The 13,480-nt window shown below is 39.3% G+C and overlaps 1 long non-coding RNA gene across 2 annotated transcripts in view; it reads left to right on the forward strand.

The window, feature by feature from the left end:
• Window positions 1–13,480, forward strand: part of Gm31214 — a 48,731-nt gene that overhangs the window by 15,617 nt on the left and 19,634 nt on the right. Inside the window, exon 1 of one of the 2 annotated variants that reach the window (XR_878241.2) lies at window positions 12,338–12,866. The exons of the other annotated variant lie outside the window; for it this stretch is intronic. This is a non-coding gene — a long non-coding RNA (predicted gene, 31214). Of the gene's footprint in view, window positions 1–12,337; window positions 12,867–13,480 lie in introns of those variants that run through there. 2 annotated transcript variants of the gene reach the window in all.

Below are 13,480 nucleotides of genomic sequence, written 5' to 3' on the forward strand. Positions count from 1 at the left end.
GAGAGCCCCTACAAGCAGCTGACTGAGGCAGATGCAGATACTTACACACAACCATTGGAATGAAGATGGGGACCCCTGTAGTTGAATTAGGGAAAGTCTGAAAGAAGCTGAGAAAGAGGGTGACCCCATAGGAAGACCAACAGAGTCAACTATCCTGGACCCCTGGGAGCTCCCAGGGACTAAGCCACCAATCAAAGAGCATACACAGGCTCATCTGACTGCGCCCTGCCCCTGGCACATATGTAGCAGAGAACTGTGTTGTCTGGCCTCAGTGGGAGAGGATGCACCTAATCCTGTAGAGACTTGAGGCCACAGGGAAGGGGAAAACCTAGGGAGGGAGAGTACCCTGTCAGAGGCAAAGGGGAAGGAGAATGGGATGAAGCGTTGTGGGAGGGGGAACTAGTAGGAAGGGCAACATCTAGAATGTAAATAGATAAAATAATTTTTTTTTAAAAAAGAGTCAAACCAAATGGAAGTGTTGAACATCTAGAAGGGAAAACTCTCTCAGGAAAGCTGTCTGTTTTGGAGACTTTAGAAATACTGTGAAGTCTGCCTATAAATGTAGATTAGCACAGTGGTCTCTCTGACTATTATAAACTTTTGTCAGTTCTGGTGTACAGTGGTCCCTTGGACTATTGCCCACTCTTATCCCTTGAGTCAGATTTACTTACCCTGTAACAAACTCTGTCTAATGTCTACACTAAGTGTTATAACTCCTCTGAGATGTTTCCTCAGAAATCACAAAGACTGAGAAAACAAAAGGACACCAGCATCAAATTCAGGTGATTTGCAGAGCAGGATCTTGTCTGCATTTGTTTATCCTCAGTGAAATCGTGTGATGGGAGGTAAATCTCCATGGAGGGTGGAGAGACAGGAACAGGGAGCTCAGACTGGTATTTATTCATTCTTGCCCTGGGCCTGGTGTCGGCATGTTTTGTTAGGAAGAGAGACAAAAAGGACCCTTTTAGCCCCAGGAGTGTACTGTACTGTTCCTTGATGTCCTGTAGGCAGCTTCTAGGTACAGACAGTGCCTTACTGGAGCATAGGACAGGAGATAGCTTTCCTTAGCCCAGCTTTTCCCTCTGTAAAATGGTCATCGAAGTTTTTGCCCAGAGGCTTGCTGGCAACATCAGTGATCACACAAGTATAAGCCTGAAGCTTTCCTTCTGGTTACCACTGAATTATAAATGCTTGTATGACTTCTAATTGCTTTCATGTTATGTTAAGTGTTGCTGGATGTAGAATAGAAAATAAAAAGGCCCTGGTATAAAGCCTATTCAGTTCACCCTTTGATTGTTATGATCAGGAAATCATTGTTTCAGTGATAGTGGTCACTAACCAATGCCTAGCATGATACCTGGGAAATATGTACTTCTTAAAATGGACTCATTGCTTGGCACCCAAACTCCTCTCCTCTCCTCTCCTCTCCTCTCCTCTCCTCTCCTCTCCTCTCCTCTCCTCTCCTCTCCTCTCCTCTCCTCTCCTCTCCTCTCCTCTCCTTTCTTCCTTCCTCCTCCTTCCCCTCCCCTCCCCTCCCTCCCTCCTCCTCCTCCTCCTTCTCCTCCTCCTCCTCCTCCTCCTTCTTCTTCCTCTCTCTCTCTCTCTCTCTCTCTCTCTCTCTCTCTCTCTCTCTCTCTCTCTCTCTCTCTCTCCCCGTGTGTGTGTGTACCTTTTTCACGTGGATGATTTATGTCTTATTGTGGTGGTTTCAATGGGAAGTCTCCATTACACATTGTAGTTTCTGGCATTTGAACATTTGATCCCCAGTTGTTTAAGAGGTGCAGCCTTGCTGGAGAAAGCATGTCACTAGACTGCTTTGTGTTTTAAAGGGGCCTCACCTATTAGTAGTTTGCTCTCTTTGCAATGTGCCTGTAATTGAGGATGTTCAATCTCAGTATCCTGATTCTCTGCCGTGGTGGACTCTTATCCCTGAGGATAAGCTAAAATAAATTCCTTAAGTGGCCTGTGGTTGTGGTGTTCTATTACAACAACAGAAAAGTAGCTCATATATTTATTATGTGGCCCAAACTAGCATCATAGTTGTGAGCTTCACAAAAGTCACCTGAAGTTACAGAGCCTTCTTTTATCGCCTCATCAAAGAATACGTTCAGCAGGTGATATTTCTTCCATTGGCAACAGAGTGTAGTAGACCTTTGACCTGTACATATCTGGGTCCTCAATTCTATTTTATTGACCAATTTGTTTGTTTTTACGCCAGTTTCATGGTGCCTTTTATTACTGTAGCACTTTGGTATAATTGTTCTGGATCATTTTGACTATTTTGAGTCTTTTGTGTTTACATATGAAATTTAAGATTATTATTTTCAATTTCAGTAAAGAATTGCTTTGGAATTTTGATGGAATTCTATTAATACTTAGAGTTGGTTTTTGTCATATGGCCATTTTCACAATATTAATTTTTCTAACTCCTGTTATTTTTTGTTCAAACTCTTCCTTCAGTGTTGTAAAAGTTTTCACTGTACACGTTGTCACTTCCTTGATTTCCTCATTTGCTTCATGTTACTGTGATGAAACACTGACTACATGCAACTTTGGGGCATAGAGGCGCTATTTGACTTACAGTTTACAGTCCATTCCTGAGGGAAACCAAGGTAGGAAACAGGATGGCAGGGACTGATAAAGGAGATCAGGGTTGTTTTCTAGCTTGCTTCAGGATCTTTCTTAGCTTTTATACAGCCCAGCGACACCTGAATACTGCTCACAGTAGGCTGGGCCCTCCTACATTAGTATTCAAGAAAATCTCCCATAGACACACCCACAGTCCAATTAATGGAAGCAATTCTCAATTGAGGTGCCTTTTTCCCATGTGTGTCAAAGTTGAAAATTGAGATTAGCTATCACATTTGTTAGATTTATTCCAAGGTATTGTGGGGGCTATTATGAATCAAACTGTTGCCCTCCTATTTTTCTCAGTATGTTTGTCATTTGTTTATAGGATGGCTACTGACTTTTGTGTGTCAGTTTTGTATACTGCTACTTAGACGAAAGGGTTTATCAATTATAGTTGATTTCTAGTGGAGTGTTCAGATGTCTTTTATGTACAGAATCATACCATCAGCAAAAAAGGATGCTTTGATTTCGCTTCTTTCTTTCCTGTGTTTAGACCTTTGATCTCCTTCTGTTATTTTCTTGCTCTAGCTAAGACTTCAAGCATTAAACTGAATAGGAGTGGAGAAAGAGGTCTTACCTTGTTTCTGGTTTCGATGAAAATTCTTTAATTTTTTTCCTTCACTTAGTCTGATATTGGCTATTGGCTTGCTGTCTGTTGCCTTTATTATGTTGATCTATGTTCCCCAAATCCCTACATTTTGCAGAACATTTAGCTTGGTCCATTATTTCCTCACTATGTCCAAATTCCTCCTTTTGAAATAACAATATATATTCTGTTCTATTATATTTTGGAAATATATATGCTTTCTGATTTTATGGGGAGTGACAATTAAGATATTGCCTTGAACTTTGAACTTTTAAACAGTGTTGAAGCTGAAAGACTATGGGAACTTTTTAATCTGAACTAAGTGAATTTTGTGTTATGTTATGGTTATGAGCCAATGAGGGGCCAGGGCATGAAATGTGGTGGATTGAATGAGAATGGCCCTAATATGCTTCTGTGTTTGACTACATGGTTCCCAGTTGGTGAACATGTGTCTCAAGTTAAACTTTGAAGTTTCAGAAGATTCAGACCATTCCCATTCGTTTTCTCTACCTCCTACTTGCAGGTGAAGATGTGAATTCTCAGTTGTTCTCAATGCCATGACTTTGTTCTGATATCCTGGATCCTAACACTCTAAAACCAAAAGCCAAATTAAATACTTTTTGGTATTAAAATATTCATTTTTTTAAGTAAAGGTAATTGTATCATTTCCCCTACCCTCTCCTCTCTCTCAAATTCATGGCCTCTTTCCTTAGATTGGTTATTTCTCTTAGTTTCTCTTATTGATTATCGTTACATACACAAACATACAATTGTATATATATGTATATGTGTATGTGTGTGTGAATAAATATATAAATACAACCTGCTGAATCCACTTAGTATTGCTTATCTGTGTATGTTTATAGAGCTGACAACTTAGTATTGAACAACAAATTAAGGGGATCATTTCTTGGGGAAACTAATTATTCTCTAAGCAACCATTAATTACCTGAAATCGCCAGGTAGGGTGAGATCCTATGGTGGTTTGAATGAGAATGTCCCAAATGGGTTCATATATTTGAATACTTAGTCCCCAGCTGGTGCAACTGTTTGAGAAGGCTTGGAGGAGGTTTCAAAAGACTCATGCTATTCTTAGTCTCTATCTTTCTGCTTCATGGTTGTATCTCAGGATATGAGCTCTCAGCTACTGCTTCAGCATCATGCCTTGCCTGCCTGCTGTCATGCTCTCTGACATGATGGTCATGGACTCTATCGCACTGAAACTGTAAGCTCTAAATAAACACTTTCCTTTCTAAGTTTCCTTGGTCATGGTGTCTTATCACAGAAATAGAAAAGACTAAAAGAGTCTCTGTGAGATTCTCTCCCATCTATCTCAGCATTTCAATTGGTTCAGGTCTTCTTTAGTAGCCCTATTGTTGAGATTTCATGAGTATAACATCCCTATCATATCAAGAAGACAAAAATCGGGCTGGTAAGATGGCTCAGCGGGTAAGAGCACTGACTGTTCTTCCGAAGGTCCTCAGTTCAAATCCCAGCAACCATATGGGGGCTCAAAAACCATCCGTAACGAGATCTGACGCCCTCTTCTGGAGTGTCTGAAGACAGCTACTGTGTACTTACATATAATAAATAAATAAATCTTAAAAAAAAAAGAAGAAGACAAAAATCTTGCAGTAGACTTCCTGGTTCTCTGACTCTCCAATCATTTTGCCCTCTTTTCTGCAATTTTTTTTTTTTTTTAGCCTAGTTAGTCATGTTGTAGAATTGCCAACTGGGGCTGGACATTCCAAGTTAATTTTTTTTCTGCATTTTCCCTCACATATAAGCATGCATTAAAGTTGTTATCTTTAATATAGATTTTAATAAATATTAGAAAGAAGTTAAATGCATACTAACATGAAATTTTTAGTATGCATGTCCTTGTTTTTGAGTTAGTATGCAAATTAATAGATCTCATTGTTGTATTTTTGTATCTTTGTCCTCCATTGCTCTCTGCCATTCACTCTCTGCCATGCTCAAATCCTTCTACCTACACTTATTCCCTTAGCACCTTCATGTAATATGGATTCTGGTAACCTCTCCAGTTCTTTCCTTAAACCTCTGCCCACTCCTTATGCTCCACTTTGCAGCTTTATGACCTGTACCCACATTAATATATACATATATAATGTGTGTATTAATATAATATACATTAAATACATGATATACACACATATGTATATGATATATAGCACATATGTTGTGTATGTATGTATGTATGTATGTGTGTGTGTGTATATATATATATATATATATATATATATATATATATATATATCAGCAGTAAACATGGTTGCACAATTATTCTGTGGGAGGATATAAAGTCTTTTGTGGATATACCCAGTAGAGATATAACTAGTGTCTTGGTTAAAATTCCAAGTGCTGATATAGTATAATGAAAACATCTTATATTCTAAGGAATTGAATTTTTTGCTGGACCTCATAGACAAAGTTAGTAATGCACATTGAAGTCATTTAAGACTTTAAGAATGAAGCTGAGCATGGTGGCGCTCGCCTCTAATCCCAGCATTCAAGTGGCAGAGGCAGGCTGATTTCTGAGTTCGAGGCCAGCCTGGTCTACAAAGTGAGTTCCAGGACAGCCAGGGCTATACAGAGAAACCCTGTCTCGAAAAACAAAAAAACAAACAAACAAACAAACAAACAAACAAAAACAACCACCACCACAAAATCCCCAAAGACTTAAGAATGATATCTTCAATCCTTCCCTCAAAGACTGAGCTACCAATCAAAGAGCATACACGGGCTGGACCGAGGCCCCAGACACATAGGGCTACCTTGTGTGGCTGCAGTGGGAGAGGATGTGTCTAACCAGGCAGAGACTTGATGGTGCCAGGGTGAGGAGATACCCAGAGGGCCTACCCTCTCAGGGGAGAAGGGGAGGAGATGTGTTGGGGGGAACAGCATTTGAGATGGAATAAATAAATAAATAAGAATGATATCATGCTGTGTATTCAGCCTGTTTGTTTAGTCTGCATGTAAATGTAACAGTCAACCTTACTTATCACAGATCTCCCAAGCAATCAGCTTTTATAAACTATGGTAATATGTAGCTTTAGTCTTAAGATATTTACTCCTCCATGGCTCTGACCCAAAGAGTATATATGTGTATCTGTGTGTTTGTTATGGTAACCATTTACTGAAAACAGCAAATAGGTCTAAAGTGACCTTCTAAACTACATATTTGCTATAAACACTAAAAGCAACATACAAATATTGTTTGATAGCATTTTTGTTTCCTATTGGGGTCAAATGGAGTCAGTGGAATCAATGACTTAATTTCTTGTAAAACTCTGCTAAGGATTTCTGTAAAGTATCCCTTATTCCCCTTCCCATGTAATGCTTTTTGTGCTGTTCAATAAGACAGAACCAGAGCCCTTTGTTAGACACACAGATACAGACACAGACAATACAAGGCAGAATTTATGCAGTCACAGATTTAGACACATAAAACAAACATTACAAATAGCCAAAACCCATAGGCTACAGAGTGACAGGGGAGATAGGAAAAGAATTAGATAATCCAAATTGGGCAGGCTTTTTATTAAACGACTCCAAGGGGAAGTCTTTCATTTCTTCTCTTTAATGTGATACTGATACATATTGGTAACTTTGAGCTTGTCACTAATACATTTAACTAATGCATTTTGGTGTCTCTTGTGAGGAATCTCTAATGTGTTAATGTATGCACCTCCACATCATGGTTGCTATAGAAACCTGGTACCATGGCAACTGTGATATCTCCTTAATGGAGAAGAATGATCTGGTGAGAAGAGCACTTCTTCCTAGGGCACTGGACAGGTGTTAACTGTTGCTAAAACCTGTTAAAATTACTATTATTGATAATGATAAATGTCAATGATATTTACTTTCTTATAAGTAAGTACTCTTTCTGATGTTCATTTTCCTGTAAATAAGCTAAGATGTAGGAAATGGAATAATTTGCTTTCCTAATTGACAGCTGTTAGAGTCTCCCATGCTTTTCTGGTTGCTTTAAACAAAGGACAATCATTCAAATAGCTAATTGCCCTACCTCTTATCCTAGCAACAGGCATTTCGAATGCTCCACAGATGAGCATTACATACAGTGCTCATCCCTGTATACAGTGGCACATCAGATTGCCTGAGTTCCTGAAGGCACAGACAAAGCCAGGGCTGTATCCCCTAAGTGGCCTGCAGCAAAAGCTGTCAAAGCTGCAGCTGGCCTCCTTCCTGCCCTGGCCTACGGCTGCAGTAAAACACCCTCAAAATGGTGGCTTCTGTCAAAATTCCATTGGAATACTGTCCCACCTCAGAGTTGTGTGGTCCTGGGCCTCTGTGTCTCAGGATGCCCTTCCATCAGAGCAAGAACACAAGGGCTTCTTGAAATACTTAGTACAAGACATTTTGCAATCATAAACCTTGATAAAATCTAGATGACGCTGCAAACATTTCTATCTAGGCCAAAGGAAGAGCACTTTCCCTGGTGGCCTAGCAGAGGGACTGGCATGTCTGATAATAAAGAGATAAGGCTGTGATTGGCACTAATACAAAGTCCCATTTGTATGCAAGATGTCATATGACTGGTACAGGCACATATCTTCTTGTGCATCTAGATGTTCTGTGATTGTCTTGAATACCTTTCTCTAACATCTTTTTCTGTGTCATGTAAGGAGCTGGTTGGAAAGACATGTTCAGGCTTGGTGAGTCGGGTGGGAGATATATTTGTCCTGGCATGCCTTTCTGTTTGTTGAAATATGGTATCTAATAAATGACCTCTCTCAAGTAGTCTTTTCTGTACCTCTAGCATCACTAGTATCACTGGACTAATTAAGGGAAACTCCTTTCACGTTGGAACATGCAATTCAGAGTAACCTAAAACCGTGTTCCCAGTTCATGGTCACACAGAGTGGCTGGAGAATACACTGTCTTATGTATTCCCTTAAGGAAAACTAAGAAGCATTAGAGACTGAAGAAGGGCAGTGACAGTTGAGCTGCAGTGTTAGCTTCAGCAACAGCTGAGTGGTAGGCAAGCCAAGCTGTTGAAATGAAAAGGCAGCTGTCTACTTGACAGCTGAAAAAAAAAAAGGCAACTAAACAGATCAAGAGAGCAGCCATGGCAGGAATATGGGAGTTGGCAGAAGTAGACAGGACAGAAAGCCAAAGACTGGAAAAACCCATCAACAGCAATTGCAGACCCTGATTATTAGAATAATTTGATAGATATGCCACGCCTTTAGGGCCAGTGCTGTCAGACACCTCGGGCTGTTGAGCTGTAACACTGCTTTCTGTCAAGGGCTAGGAACGTCGGCCTTGTAGGCAATACACATGAATCTGTGAAGCCAACTGCTGGTCAGGTCTGAGAAATCCCAATTTCCTAGGGTCCATAGAAGAGTGGTATTGATATCACTTACAGAACTGAACTCTGCTCCACTTCCCTCGGCCAACATAAGATTGATTATCCTAATAAAGCTAAGAGATAAGAAGCGGGAAGCCTGTATGAAAACTGTAACACTAGATGGTGTCACTTGCTCCTGTCACTCAAGCCTGCCTGTCACTATCATTTACTCATGACAGGTAGGATTAAAAATAAAAGTTAGCCGGGCGTGGTGGCGCATGCCTTTAATCCCAGCACTCGGGAGGCAGAGGCAGGAGGATTTCTGAGTTCGAGGCCAGCCTGGTCTACAAAGTGAGTTCCAGGACAGCCAGAGCTACACAGAGAAACTCTGTCTCAAAAAATCAAAAAAAAAAAAAAAGTTGAAATACACAGTTGATGAGAAGGCCTTCTTGGCCATTTGAAGATTTTGTGGACATTCTTCAGTATCCACTTTTTATACAATGTTTTATAAATAAATGTATTCAAAAGTCATGATAGTATGGTGTTAGCAAAAATGTCAAAAATGTCTTCTCTTTTTTTTCTTGTTTATGAAATTCCGTTCAAAGTCAAACTGTGTTGGGAGCACAAAGGTCCTTGTACTCACAGATAAGATAGGAACGCCAGTAATGTTAAACATGCAGGCTGGTCTCTTCAACGGAAGCCACTTATGGCCTGTTTTCTACCCAGAAGGCTGGGAATGGAAGTTGCTCCTACAGGACTCTGCCACTATCTGTAGGGCCAAACCATACCTAGCTCTCCCAAGCTACCAGTAGCAGGACTGGAGGTGGCTAATAATCTACGTGACTCTGCACTGTGTATTGTCAAAGGCGACCCCAGGCTCCCACAAGCAGGACTAGGGATAGCTAATAGTCTAGACGTATATTTCAAGAGTTCAAGGGCTGGATCGTCACGGGAAACTTCTAAGATTGACATTGGGGAAAAAAAAACATTGTCAAACTGCTTACAAAATGATTGCACATTTTTTATTGCTGTCAACTGTGTAGGAGAATTTCATCCTCAATAAACTTGCCAGTGCTCATTTACATTCAGCCTTTTAGAGTTTTGGATGTAATCCTAGAATGTAATAATATATCATCGCAGGTTGTCTTTTTTAACATTTCTTTAGTGATTAATAGTGTACATTTTTTTTCATGAGGCTATTTCATATATCTGTATCTCTTGCAGAGTTTATTTTTAAATATTGCTCATAATTTACTTAGGGAAAGTGCATTTATTTTTATTGAGTTTGGTCCAATATTCTATACTCTACAAATCCTCTAACAACTGGATGAAGTTCAAACATTTTATCCTAGTTGCAACTATGCCTTTCAACTCGTTCAGCTGTCTAAATCAAAGAGTTAAAGTGTTCGCTTTTGAGGAAATTCTTAGTTTGCTTACACATAGACTGTTGTTTTGCTGTCTTATTTGTGAAATCTTTACATAGCCCAAGATTTATAGGATTTGTTCCTTGATTTTCCGTTACATTTTTTATAGCATTGAGGTTTTTTTAAAAACAAAAAAAAAGGTATTAAAATGTGTGTGTGTGTGTGTGTGTGTGTGTGAGAGAGAGAGAGAGAGAGAGAGAGAGAGAGAGGTGTTGTGTAGTACACTTGCATGTGTGTGTATGCCAGTGTGTACATTGATGTACCCTGATTGAATGGAGGCCAGAGAAGCTTTGCTCTTTGCCTCAGTCTCTCTCTCTCTCACTCCGCCTATAACCAGGCTCTCAGTAGGCAGCAAGTACCGGGGAGCCCTCTGTCTTTGTCCATAGCGCTGGAATAACTGCTCTGTGTATAGCAACGCTGACTTTATTTTATACTAATGTTGAAAATGGCTCTAACCCAATGAGCCAGTCTCTTAAGTCGCATTTTGAGTTTTATGTTAAGATCTATGATGTATATTCTGATGAGTTCTGTTTGTGAAATAACATATCAATTTCAGTTTACATTTTTGCATATGAGCATCCAGTTGCTACGACATCATTTCCTGAAAAGACTACCCTGTCTGTCCTCCACTGAATTTTCTTTGTATATTTTTCAAAAATTGGTGGTCAAATGTGTATGGTCTGTCTGTTTTTGAATCCTTTATTCTTTGCCTTTGATCTCCTTTACTTTGATGCCAGTATTAATTTTGGAGTAGTTTGTGTTTATAAGAATTCCTGAAATCAGATTGGTTTTTTCTTTGACTTGACTTTTTTCAATGTTATTTCATATAATAGGCATTTGTATTTCAATTTACATAAGGAGTTTGACAATCAACCCAAATTGTTAATTAATTAATTTATTTTTTAAAGATGTGTGTTAGTAATTTTGTGGCAGTCACATTATATCCATAGAATAGCTGGAAGAAAACAGTCTAATAGTGCTTTCTTGAAACTCATAGATATGCTGTCTCCTATTTAGATGCTTATTTTCTGTTTTGTAGTGTTCAGCAATATGTAGATATCAGATGGCAGACTATTGCTAACTTTTACAACTGTAAATAGCAATCTTTCTTTTCAATACTGTGGATCAAATGGAGAGTACTTTACCCCTAGGCTACATCTACATCCTGGTAACTTTTAAATTTCACTTGTGATATATTTTCCTTTCATTGACCTTTCAGCAGCCAAATGTTTGACAGTAGTTATTGAAGAGTTAACAATCTCAGATAAGAAAAGGTAATTGCACTTACTTGTGCTTTTTGGTTTGCCTCTTAGATTTTTGGCAATGTATGGGAACTAAAAAAGAAAAAAATGTGTCCTAGAGCCAGTGCAATAGATCATATCTGCAAAAACGTTAATTTTTAGATGGTGAGTGTTTAATCCTGTGTGTGCACATGAGTGCTGGCGCTCACAGAGGCCAGAAGCACTGACTTCCCAGGAGCTGGAGGTAGAGGCAGTTCTTTACCACCTGATTTGGATTCTGGGAACCAAATGTGAGCCCTCTGCAGGAACAATATTTGCTTTTAATTGAGGAGCCGTCGCTAGAGACCTGAAAAAGATATTTTCTAAAAGATTTTTTTAAATAGATATGCTTTCAGAATTCAATGTATTGATTGTGTGGCCTTTCTTTTTTCTTCTTCTTTCTTTCTTCTTCTTCTTCTTCTTTTTTAACCCTTCAGCAGTTTGTCTCTATGAGTTTCTGGGAATCTTAGAGCAGGAAGAGAGAAAAAGAAAAGGGAGGGAGAAGAGACAGAAGGCAAGAGAGGGGGAAATAACCTGTGGGTTTTATGTATACATTAATATATGGATTACTGAGGCTTCCAGTAGTGTTTGCTGTGTAAGTTGATAGAGGGACACATAAGGTTAATTACTGTGCATCATGTCAGCGTACATGGGTTCCTGTCTCATACTGAAAACAAAATAGGGTGGTAACTTGTTGTTTTTTTCCATCTCTTCTTGCTAGCATGGTTACCATGGTGACACAGTGACTGCTGTGTGATTTGGTGCAGATAACACTAGAGCTTCCATTTTAGGGCTCTTACCTGAATCACTTATTACTAAAACATCTGTCATTTCCTGCACTGCTAATCCTTCTAGAATAATTAGTGCAAAAATTTTCCTTTTCTCTTATTTAAAACATATTTATTAATACATTTATCCGTATGACTCAGGCTCCCATTTTTTGTTAGACTTTTTGGTTATTATATATTTTGATGCACCAATTGTTTCAGAATTGGTAGAAACCCCTTCAAGATGACCTTAGCGTTTACTTGACATTTTCTTAGAAATAATTGAGACTGCACTTTGCTGTCTGAGCAGGACCCTTACCCCAAGTAACAGCGTCTATCTGAGAGCCTAGATGTGAGGATCTGAAAAACAATTTCATCAAAGTAAAATTTGATGAGATCAATGAATGTGTTAGGCTTTTTTACAAAACAGATATAAGGGGTTACATTCACAGCAAAATCCAGTCCAATGGGGAATGGTGACCTCTTGGAAATCGCTTTATGGAACCTTACTTTCAATCAGCCTTTTATTTATCTTAAATACCCTAGTATCTTGTAAGATAATTTGCAACTAGAAGAGGGATTATTCATAGCATCCTAGATCAGGGTCTGCGGGACTCTCCCTAAGGAATGACAATAGCTACATTACCATTACTAAGGGCCTGGCTAGCAATATATTGTTCTTCTCTGGTTGCCATGGCTACAGAGACACAGTCGAAGATGGCATCTTTCGATGACCAGAGAGAGAAAAAAATCATCACGAAAAAACTCACTCCTCTCTGTAGAGCCCTGTCAGGCTGCCTTCCATCCCCTCTCATTCAACCCATCTCCCGGACACAGACACAGGTACCAAGACCTCACTTTTGACACCGCCATTCTTTCTTCATTACCTTCCATGTGCACTGCACTTCAGAATACCTCCCTACAAGCTACTGACTGCCACAGAAGGCTGGGGCTACCTGATAATTCATCCCATGGATGAAATGAGTTTACATTCATTAAAGGTATTTTTGAACAGTACTAAAATTACTGTTTGTAGAGCTATAAGCTAGGTCATAATTGAGGTATTTTTCTCCTTGTATGATATACAAGCACAATGTATGTGCTTTATTTCTGTATTTCAATTAATTTTTAACCACAGAACAATGAATTTCATTGATATACTGATGTGTCATTGTACCTTGCTCGACTGTTGACATACTACTCTCCCCCTCTTCTCCCCACCTCTCACTGGTTCTTCTCTTTCCTGACTTTCCTGCTTTCAAGTCATACATAGTTAAACCAAGGCAGTTTTCCCCAATAATGGGGTCCATTGGTGCCATCTCTTGGCGGAATTCTGAACTACATTATGAATATCATTGAGTGGAACTGAAGTGAATACAAACTCATCCTACCGAGATTTCTAAAATTCTGGGTAGAAAAGGGAAGAGTTCCAGTATAAACAGCTACTGCCAAGAGTC

Source organism: Mus musculus, chromosome X (assembly GCF_000001635.26).
Source record: "Mus musculus strain C57BL/6J chromosome X, GRCm38.p6 C57BL/6J".
In the NCBI taxonomy this organism is placed as follows: domain Eukaryota; kingdom Metazoa; phylum Chordata; class Mammalia; order Rodentia; family Muridae; genus Mus; species Mus musculus.